A 10550-nucleotide genomic window follows, 5' to 3' on the forward strand; every position below is an offset into this window, starting at 1 on the left:
ACAGCGGAGTCCCGCTTTGTCTTTGTTATTCTCACCGTCGCTTTTCCCCTGCGGGAAGACAAGTCGTCATGTCGAAACCTGGCGCGAGCCCGCACTCATCAATATGTGTTTGCCTCAGAGTCCCTCGGCACTCCACTGTGAGTGCTCTCAGCTGCATGCAACTTCCCTGAGGAGCATGGCAGGCGCAGTACTTCGCCTGGCTGTTCAGACAGACCCAAGGCAAAAAAGAAAGAAAGAAAGCAGTGGCCCGTGAGCCGGAACTTGGCACGCTGTTATTTTTGTCTCAGAAGCTCTGTGACGCGTTGCAACGTAGTGTCAGCGTGAACTTACGCACGAATGATAAGAGAAAAGAAATGACCGTATATCACGCTGTGATTAGCGGTGAAGAAAGCACGGAAACACAGAGCTTACTCATAACTCAGTAGTCGACGCTGTTGCATTGTGCTTTCTTCCCTTATCTGTCCGCGCTGTTGCCTCGCTACGCTACTGACCGAGTATAGCCCGACTAGCTTCTCTGATGAAGACACCGTCAACGTGATAGGATTTAGTGTGCAGGGAGAATGTAGATGAAAGCACGCCACAGCAGCGCTGACAGCTGAGTACCTTATTCGACGTGAAAAAGGGTTGACATGCTAAGCGATTCCTATCCAGGGTAGCGCATATCCCGGACGATGCTCTGTTTTTCGACCTTTGGTTGTCTTGCAAAGATTGCTGACTCACAAACTATTCCAGCGGTACACTTGGCTGGCAGTGCTGGTTCTGGGGACGTAAACACTGTGCAGCCTATAAGGAATAAGAAACATAATGTCGCCCAATGACACAATCACGTGGCTCATTATTTGAAGGATGCCATGAGTGAGGTACGAGTGCCGAAAAAGAAAAAAATTCCACTATTGGTAAAATTAAATGCAGAGGTGCGCGGGACATCCGCGATTCCAGCTATACAGAACTCACGGTTTCTTCAAAATGGACCCCCCTTTGTTACAGAGATTGCCGGGTAGCTACCACAAGAAATGTTTCTCTGAGAACTAAAAAAAAATGATGCTTCATTTGCGTTGTTAGGCTAAATGCTAATTAGCTGCGCTAGCAGTTCGGTTTTCACTCCGGTTAATAATAATAATAATAATTGGTTTTTAAGGAAAGGAAACGGCGCAGTATCTGTGCCATATATCGTTGGACCCCTGAACCGCGCCGTAAGGGAAGGGATAAAGGTGCGAGTGAAAGAAAAAAGGAAGAAAGAGGTGCAGTAGTGGAAGACTCCGGAATAATTTCGACCAAGTGGGGATCTTTAACGTGCACTGACATCGCATAGCACACGGGCGCCTTAGCGTTTCGCCTCCATAAAAACGCAGCCACCGCGAGCGCGTTCGAACCCGGGAACTCCGGATCAGTAGCCGAGCGCTGTAACCACTGAGCTACCGAGGCGGGTTCACTCTGGTTCCTGTGTTCAAATTCAGTGCTCACGAAAAGCAGTTGTTCGGATAGTGATAATGGGTTAAGGTAAAATATTGAAAATTTCTATTTGAGGAAAGGAAATGGCACAGTAACTATCTCAAATATCTCGGCGGACACCTTAACCGCGCCGCAAGGGAAGGGATAAGGGAAGGACTAAGAGAAAAGAGGAAGACAAAGGTGCCGTTGTGGAGGGCTCCGGAATAATTTAGGCCACCTTGGGATCTTTAACGTGCTCTAACATCGCACAGCACACGGGCGCTTTTTGAGTTTCGCCTCCATCCAAGCGCGGCCGCCGCGGTCGGGTTCAAACTCGGATACTCCGGCTCAGTAGGTTTCCGTAGCTCCACCGGCTTGGTGCTAGCGTAAACGTTGTTGAGGCTATGAGAGACGCCGTAGAGAAGGGCTCCTGAAATTTCGACCACCTGGGGTTCTTTAACGTGAACTAAGATCGCACAGTACACAAGCCTCTAGAATTTCGCCTCCACAGAAATTCGGCCGCCGCGGCTATGATCGAACCCGCGTCTTCCGGGTCAGCAGCCGAGCGCCATAACCAAAAAATACAAATTCAAGATATTTAAGGAGTTTGTTTCAGATTGAAAGTTTGCAGCAGAGCCGACTAGTCGCTTTTGATTAGTTTACAAAGCCGTCTGTATTATACGTAGCCCACACAGCTTACATGTGTACCTCGTCCTGTGCTGGATCTCACGTATACCGCAAAATATATTTGCATTTTTTTACGAATAGCTTTACCCATTTACTTCCAGACTATAAGCCCTTTTCCGGTCCAATGAACGGCCAGCGATCGTTGGATCGCAGCACGTGACTACTGGTGCTAGACTGCTGGACTCCGGACGTTGTCCTAGTGTATTTCTCCGTTTTTATCGTCGCTGTTGTCGCTTTATTTTTGTTGTTATTGTTATTGCTGTTCCTGTATCCCAACCTCTAATATCACGCCTGTTTTCTCTTCGCTGCTGTTCCACTCACGTGCTGAAATCACTCCTACAATCAGCCACCAACTCTGCATTAAAACGATGCACCCTCTCAGAACGTTAAGAGGTGGTTGAAGACTGAAAAAAATAAAATGAGATTTCTAATTGAGTGCACGCGTTTGACCTGAATGCTGCAGTACTTTACACTAAGATAATAAAGCTCCCCTCAAATTGCACTCCTGAGAGCAAGTTGGCGTGTAATTTAAAGCGGCTCGCGCCGGCTTTGCATGTCTGAGAGCGAGCAATACCACGGCATAATAATGGCATCGAGGCAACCACTGCAGGGAATCTGGAATGCAGTGTTTCGCGAAAAATCTCGCAGGCTTATGGAGCGGAACATTAATTTTCATTCCGGTTTATGTGCCAACGCGGGCGCAAAAACAACCGGCTGAAATTTTAAGATGGCCCGTTGCACTAATGGCACGGAAACCCGTGGCTGCGTTTGAGTAGGGAGCCATTGTGTGCAGGAATGGTTCTTGAAACTAAACATAAGAATAGAAATAAGTGGAAATGAGAGTGCGCGTGAATATTTTCGCGGAACATTATTTTTCGGCCAGGATCACTCTCCGTCGAGACAAACATCACCGTGGCCCGACATTAATCTTCATTAGAACCACAGTGCAGCAGTGAAAAAAGAAATACCCCGAGTGAGCGACAAATGCTGTAATAAATTTATTAAGCCCGCGCATAAAGCATCCGCAGCTGAGCTCACGAAAGCAGGAGAACAATGTTTGCGGAAGTGTGCGCGGGCGTTGAAGTAAGGATGGAATGCTGCTCAAATGCGACTGCATACAGCTCACTGAACTTCATTTCAGGTTCTGTCCTGATTTTATTTTTCACATTTTCTCTCTCGCAGATTTACGGATTACAAACTAGGATCCGTATCTTATCAAAAAAGAAAGAAAAACCTCTGCTAGGTCATCATAATGTAATGTGGAACTGATGATCGCAGCCCATTAAACTAATGAATGCAAGAAAGTATATTCGTTGCGACCCTCACATATATAAGATTAACATTCATTGTTTTAAGACAATGTAAACCTTATAAAACTTAAAGGTTTTATATGGCTGTCCGGAAGGACGCTTTTGTTTATTTTTCAGAACTTGAGAATGGATATAAAAGTCTCGTAAAAAATATCTCAAAGACAACTTCTTTTTCTAACACCTCACCTAATACGATGCGCAACCCCTTTCTTCTAGTATAACTGGGTTTCGTTTTAACGCGAAATATGGTGCTCCGGCCGGTTTCATGGGATTCGACCTGGCTTTTTTCTTGGCGGATAGGCTTAATGTAGTGACTCTGCAGCGAACGCTGCGACCTTATACTCATGTGCACCGTTTCCCCATTCTTGCTAACCACTATGGCAGACGTTATGGCAACTCGATCCTCCTGAACATCAGCCTCTGCTATTGCTATGCGGTGTACATGCACTACCTACTAATTCGTCAACAAAGGTATTTTCAGTTCACATAATTATAACCAGAAGTTCAGGGTGGTCGTGATTCAGACATCATTCACTTAAGCAGGTTTCAACCCTTGCTGAGGCAGCCGGTCGTTATTTTGTGTCCTGTTTTGAGAAAGCATTCTTGGCAATACCAAGTTGGCGCTGAAGAAAGTTAGTACAACTTCCTGTCCCGCTTTGCACCTGTTTTTTCCGCTGTTAAAAATGACGAGCGCTAACCTCAATGATGCGGTGTGTGACCAGCTTCGGCTGGTTCTCGAGATGAGTGAATAAATTATGAGTCTGGTTAGGGTTGCGGTTAGGGTTAAGATGTGTTCATGGTTAGGTATTAAAGGGTGAGAATGCGTGCTCTCGCATTTAGCCAGAGTGTTTGTTGGATTTGTAACTTCTCCGTTCTTTGCATCCTGATTATGCCTTCTCAGGGTTGACTGGCCCCGCCGCGGTGGCTCAGTGGTTAGGGCGCTCGACTACTGATCCGGAGTTCCCGGGTTCGAACCCGATCGCGGCGGCTGCGTTTTTATGGAGGAAAAACGCTAAGGCGCCCGTGTGCTGTGCGATATCAGTGCACGTTAAAGATCCCCAAGTGGTCGAAATTATTCCGGAGCCCTCCAATATGGCGCCCCTTTCTTCCTTTCTTCTTTCACTCCCTCCTTTATCCCTTCCCTTACGGCGCGGTTCAGGTGTCCAACGATATATATGAGACAGATACTGCGCCATTTGCTTTCCCCAAAAACAAATTATTATTATTACTGGGCTGACAGATATACTTACATGTAGACGCAGTCTACATGCAGTGCTGACGCAGGCACTGCCTGCTGAAGTCCATATCGATGCTCATGTTTCGTGATGCTAATTGCGCTGTATTAATTTCGGCTATGACGTCGACTATGAATAGCATTGCGCTTCATGACGTCGACGTCGAAGTCAACAGCAACGACGACTTGCGCAGTTCCGTCGCAGGCGGCGAGGGAAAAAGAATTTCAGAATGTTATCTTGAGAGGCCTTTCGAGTCGTTTGGCCGCGTCTTTTTACGACAGGTGGCGTGAGACACTGGGGGCGTGCTCGGGATGGGCACGTGATCGCGAGTGATGCTCTATGCTTTGTCTGTGCACGTGACGTTGCCGACGCCGACAACAACGTGAAGTCGGTGGAACGAGGCTATGACAGCTACCGCTGGAAATGGGAGTCACTGCAACTGCCTCAGCATGCAGCTAATTTTGTTTTCGTTCCAATGAGCTCCCGCAACCGCCGACGACTCGCTGAAGCTTCAAGTTAGGGTAAAGGATGTACCTGACGCCCACAATACTAAAGCAAAATCTGTTCGTGAAACCTAATGCAGCCTCGATTAATTCATTATGTGCGTGCGCTGTCCTCGTACTTAACGACGGCGAAGAATAGGGTTGCCACTGTGTTTAAGGTTTTCCCTTGAGAAAACCCGAATTTCACTGTCAAACGGGCTTTGTTTCTTTGCGACGTATCGGAGCATTTATGGCACACCATAAGCTCTTAATCTGTGTAAGGTGAAGAGAACACTTTTCCTCACTTTTTAGGAGCCTTTGGTCATCACGAGTGTCGCAGAGGCTATGCCGTGCAGATGAGAAGAAACACCGTTGTTTGGTCACTTTTTAAAAAGGCAGTACAAGCACGCACACACGCACGCGCGCACAAACTCACGAACACACGCGCGTGCATAGATATACTACCAGACATCTTAGCGCTAGCCAGTAACAAAACGGGCCATATAGAAATAACCTAAATAGGAGAAAAGGACTTAGGAAGCTTTCCAGTTTGTTGTTTTCTGAGCGGGAACAGCCCGAAGTTTTTCGAATTGAACAAGCAGGAACGGGCAGTTTTTGTTTCGAAGCACTATGTGAACATTGCATTAGATTATTGCGTCCATTGCGTGTGCGTTGATGTTTTTCGTACTGGGAATGTATCAGTGGCTTTTTTTGTCTGCTTCACAAGAATGCAAAAAGTTGCAAAGTTAGTCCTAATATCGAAGTTGCGTGCTAATATGAATGCGAACTCAGTGCGTGTCGTTGCAACCTCGTTGATATCCCAGATAGTATTTTTCATATAGCGATACAAGTTTCCATTTTGTGCAGAGTCATGAAGGAGTAGCCGTCGCTTGAAATAATGCCAACATCTCTGATTCTAGATTTACTTTAAAAAAAATCTCATTGTGGCCTTGAGGTTTTTGTCTCTATGAGCTTCTCTTCGCTAAGACAAGAGTTGTACGTGTAATGTGGCGAACAGACGCTCGGGAAAATATACAGGACATGCAAATGTCGACAACCAATCTATCGTACGATTCGTTGTAGCCTGAGGGCTGTGCCTACCGTAGTCAGCTCAAGGCACGAAAGTACCTGAGGAAAAAGGAAAGAATATATGCTTCCACAAGCAACAAGGCGCCCCTATCGGGTGTCATGTTTACAAGAACGCCGGAAATTCGGGGAAAGTCCAACTTTCTTCCCGGTCAGTGTTTGGAAAGAACCTCTCTAACACAACAACGGGCGCGGGACGTCATAACCCGTCATCGCTGCGCGTATGTGATCCTCGGTGCCGCATGACTGCGACCCTGTAATGACCGCCGGCACGCTGCCTGCGACGGCAGCTGCGTCCATTGCTAGCCGTTCGTCACCCAGACCGGTATTATTAACGCGCCTCCACGCTCTGTGCGTCGTCAGCCGATGAGCGTGCTCTTGTCAGGCATCCGTCATCCGGGGTCCTTCTTCTGTGGTGCGCTCATTTCCTCCGGCGCCCTTTCCTGGTGCAGCCAGTGTCTTTTAGCTGTTATGCGTTGGCATGTCCGCAATCTGCCAACAGGATGGCGCCTAATGGATGTCCCCTCTTTTCGTCTCGCTGTTGTTACGTGTCTCTCTGCGTGTGTCAGACAGGAAGAGTTAAGCCTCTAGTCGTGCACAGAGCGAGTGAGCGAGTATAATGATAATAATAATTGGTTTTGGGGGAAAGGAAATGGCGCAGTATCTGTCTCATATATCGTTGGACAAGCGAGTATGGGTGTTTTCTTGTTTCGGTGCTGCCAAGTTTCATTACTGAATGGCTAGCAATAATGACGTTTGGAAAAACGTAGCCTTGCATGGAAGTTTATGGTTTATGGGAGTTTAACGTCCCAAAGCCACTCAGGCTATGAGGGACGCCGTAGGGACGGATGGATGCAAAACTTTATTGAGTCCTGCAAGTACTGATAAGTAACCACTAAGCGGGCCGCTCCCACGTCGGGACCGGAAGACCAAGCCTTACGGCCACGTCGTGAGCCTGCTGGACAGCCCAGAATTGTTCATCCAGTTCCGGGCGGCGAAGTGCAGCCTCCCACTTGGACGCGTCCTTCGCAGAGTCTTCAATTCTTGCGCAAGACCAGAGCATGTGTTCGAGCGTGGCTAAATCACCACAATCCTGGCAATAAGCGAAGGGCTCCAGAAATTGCGACCACCTGGAGTTCTTTAACGTGCAATGACATCGCACAGTACGCGGGCCTCTATAATTTCGCCTCCATCGAAATTCGACCGCCGCTGCCGGGATCGAGCCCGCGTATTTCGGGGCAGCAGCAGAGCGCCATAACCACTGAGCCACCGCGGCGGCCCTTGCAGGGAAGTGTTGATGCTTCAAGCGATACTGAGAGTCATGCAGAAATTGGAGCTCCGAAGTCAGCGTGCGAGAGCGCCTGCTTCTTTTTGGTGTTTTGAGAATATCCATCCTTTAGCGACTGTTATTGCCATCACTTCCTAATAAGAAAAGTACTGACTATTTAGTGATTGAAGTACTTAGTCTGGTAAATATTTTTTCAGGCTTTCTTCTCGGAAGAGCAGATTAACATCTGGCCAGAAGGCTAATGAGTAAACAACTTAGAATGCTACGCAATTGAACCTGGAGGAAGGGTGATGTGAACGAATACGAATTTGAAAACTGACCTTGTTCGGCTCTATGCGAACGCACAGCAAAGATAACCTTCAATTAGGCAATAATAGACAGTTTTAGCTGTGCGTACGCAAAGAGTTAGCGTACGCGAGGAGTTTGCGGGGATGGTAGTGCGCATGCGCAGAACGCAAGCGCAAGCCTTGCGTCTTGCGTACGGTAGCCTTGCGTACGCTAGCCAGCGGAGTTTGCGTTGCGGCGCTTGCGTGGCTTGCGTACGCTAACTTTGACAAGATGGCGGCGCCCTGCTCGCCCGCTTCGGAATAAATACATGTCGCCGCTGGATTCTCCGACGCAATAGCTCGCTAAAATGGTAGCGGTTCGCTTTTATTTCGCCTAATCTTGCCCACACGTAGCGGTATAAGCGATAACTAGCCCCTGTTTTTCAGATAATTTGGCGATCTTCAAGCTCCTAGGCCTAACTATATTCAGTGTGTTTTCCTCGTAGCAACGACACCTGGCGAAGCAGTTTTCTAACCTTTAGCCAGTTCTTACATTTTCTTCGGTTTGCATAGTTTTTCTTCTTGGAACAAAAAAAAAGGCTCACAATGCACTCACACTAGTTATCAGTAATCACGGATGAAATTTTCTTCAACCGAGCGTTGATGTGGTTTGACTTCTTGTCACTAGATGGCGCCAAGTGCGCCTGAGGGACGCTACGGCACGGTCAGCTAAAACTATACTTCGGAGCGGACAGCGTAACGCACGCAGCGCCGTAGCTCTTTGCGTACGCAAGCACTTGCGTACGCAAAGCTAAAACTGTCTAATAATAAGTTTTATTCACAAATCTACACACAATTACAGAAACCGGGTTCACCTAAGCCATCATTGTGGATTGTCACGCGAAACCTGTCAGTCAACAGCAAGACTCGGCCGCAAAACTGACTTTTTTTTTTGGTGGAGAGAGAAAAGAAAGAACAAACTAAAGAAACCAAACAGATCGCAAGTAATACAGTAGCAAGCACAAAACAGGTAGAAATCGAAAAGTTCCAAATGGCGCAGAAATCGAAGTATACAACAATTATTCTAAGAGCAATTTCTGCGTTCCGATGGAGGCGAAACGCAAAAGGCGCCAGTTTGCTGTGTCATGTAAGTGCACGTTAAAGATCCCCAGGTAGTCGAAATTATTCCGGTGGCCCTCCATTACAGCACTTCTTTCTCTCTTTCTTTCACTCCCACCTTCCTCTCTTTCCTTACGGCCGGTTCCTGTGTACTGACATATGTGAGACAATTACTGCGTCATTTCCTTTCCTCAAAAACCAGTTTTAATACATATGCTTGTAGTTCTATTCCTGCCATCCGATAATCGCACTTTAATGACCTCGTCCCTAGTGCCCTGGAAGGTAAGCGTCCTCACCACGTGGCTGTTATTGATCGTAAGAGAGATTACACCCTCCGATACGTAAGCGCATTTTGCGTGGAACCTCCTTTTGTGTGCTTTTCTTACTCATGGATCAATAAAAAGTCATTGCCGAATGGACGCACGGCAGCGCTTTGTGTATAAATTCTTGTATCTTCTCGATTTCTTGAATTCTCTGTTTGGGAGAGCGCCTGTTCATGTGTACCGTGCTAAACGTAAAATATTCCGCGCGAGCAATGCAGACTATCCTGAAATCACTCCTGGTAGACATCGAACACCCGCCGATGTGGCTCAATGATTAGGGCTCTCGGCTACTAATCCGGAGTTCCCGGGCTCGAACCCGACCGCGGCGGCTGCGTTTTTATGGAGTCAAAACGCTAAGGCACCCGTGTACTGTGCGATTTCAGCGCACGTTAAAGATCCCCTGGTGGTCGAAATTATTCCGGAGCCCTCCACTGCGGCCCCTCTTTCTTCCTTTCTTCTTTCACTCCCTCCTTTATCCCTTCCCTTACGGCGCGGTTCAGGTGTCCAACGATATATGAGACAGATACTGCGCAATTTCATTTCTCCAAAAACCAATTAATATTATTATTATTATTATTATTATTATTATTATTATTATTATTATTATTATTATTATTATTATTATTATTATTATTATTATTATTATTATTATTATTAGACATCGCGTCGAGCCCCATAATGCGAGGAGGGAAACGAAATGCGACATTCAGCCGACCTTGTCGGCCTTGTAAGCGTTCTTAATTTTGACCTTTGCTGGTTTTCTCGTGTTGTCCTTGTAAGGATCTTGCAGACGCAGGTGCAGATCGGTACACCAGGTCGAAGAATTGTCTTGTTCTGAATAGGAAGTTGCACTTATCTGATTCAACTACACTTTGTTGTCTTCACTTCTGTATTTTTTCCGTGTGTTGTGTACATGTGCGTGATTTTGTGCGAGCGTGTATGCGCGTGCTTTTTTTTTGTGAGAGTATGTGTGTAGGAGGGAGTAGGGGAGGGAGAAGAGGATGTGAAGATTGAACGATTGTTCGACTTCGAAGCTCTTGTTTTCACTATCTTACCGCGGTAAGGTGCTGAAAGCAAGTGGGTACATTATTTTAGGCTAGGTTAGGATAGTTTAGGTGACCTTAGGTTAGGGCACTAAGTAAGCCTCGCCGCATTTGCAATGTATTTGTGCAAGCATACTGCAGACTACCTTCAAAGTGCTGCAAGTTGCTGTTTTCTCGCCCCTGTCAGCCGGTTTAGTACCATTCATATCGTTTACTCGACGCGTGTGTCGTTTTAGTGCAGTAGCACTACTAACCGCACTTCACAAATTTCGGGCATACG

The sequence above is a fragment of the Amblyomma americanum genome, chromosome 11 (assembly GCF_052857255.1).
Source record: "Amblyomma americanum isolate KBUSLIRL-KWMA chromosome 11, ASM5285725v1, whole genome shotgun sequence".
NCBI classification, from domain to species: domain Eukaryota; kingdom Metazoa; phylum Arthropoda; class Arachnida; order Ixodida; family Ixodidae; genus Amblyomma; species Amblyomma americanum.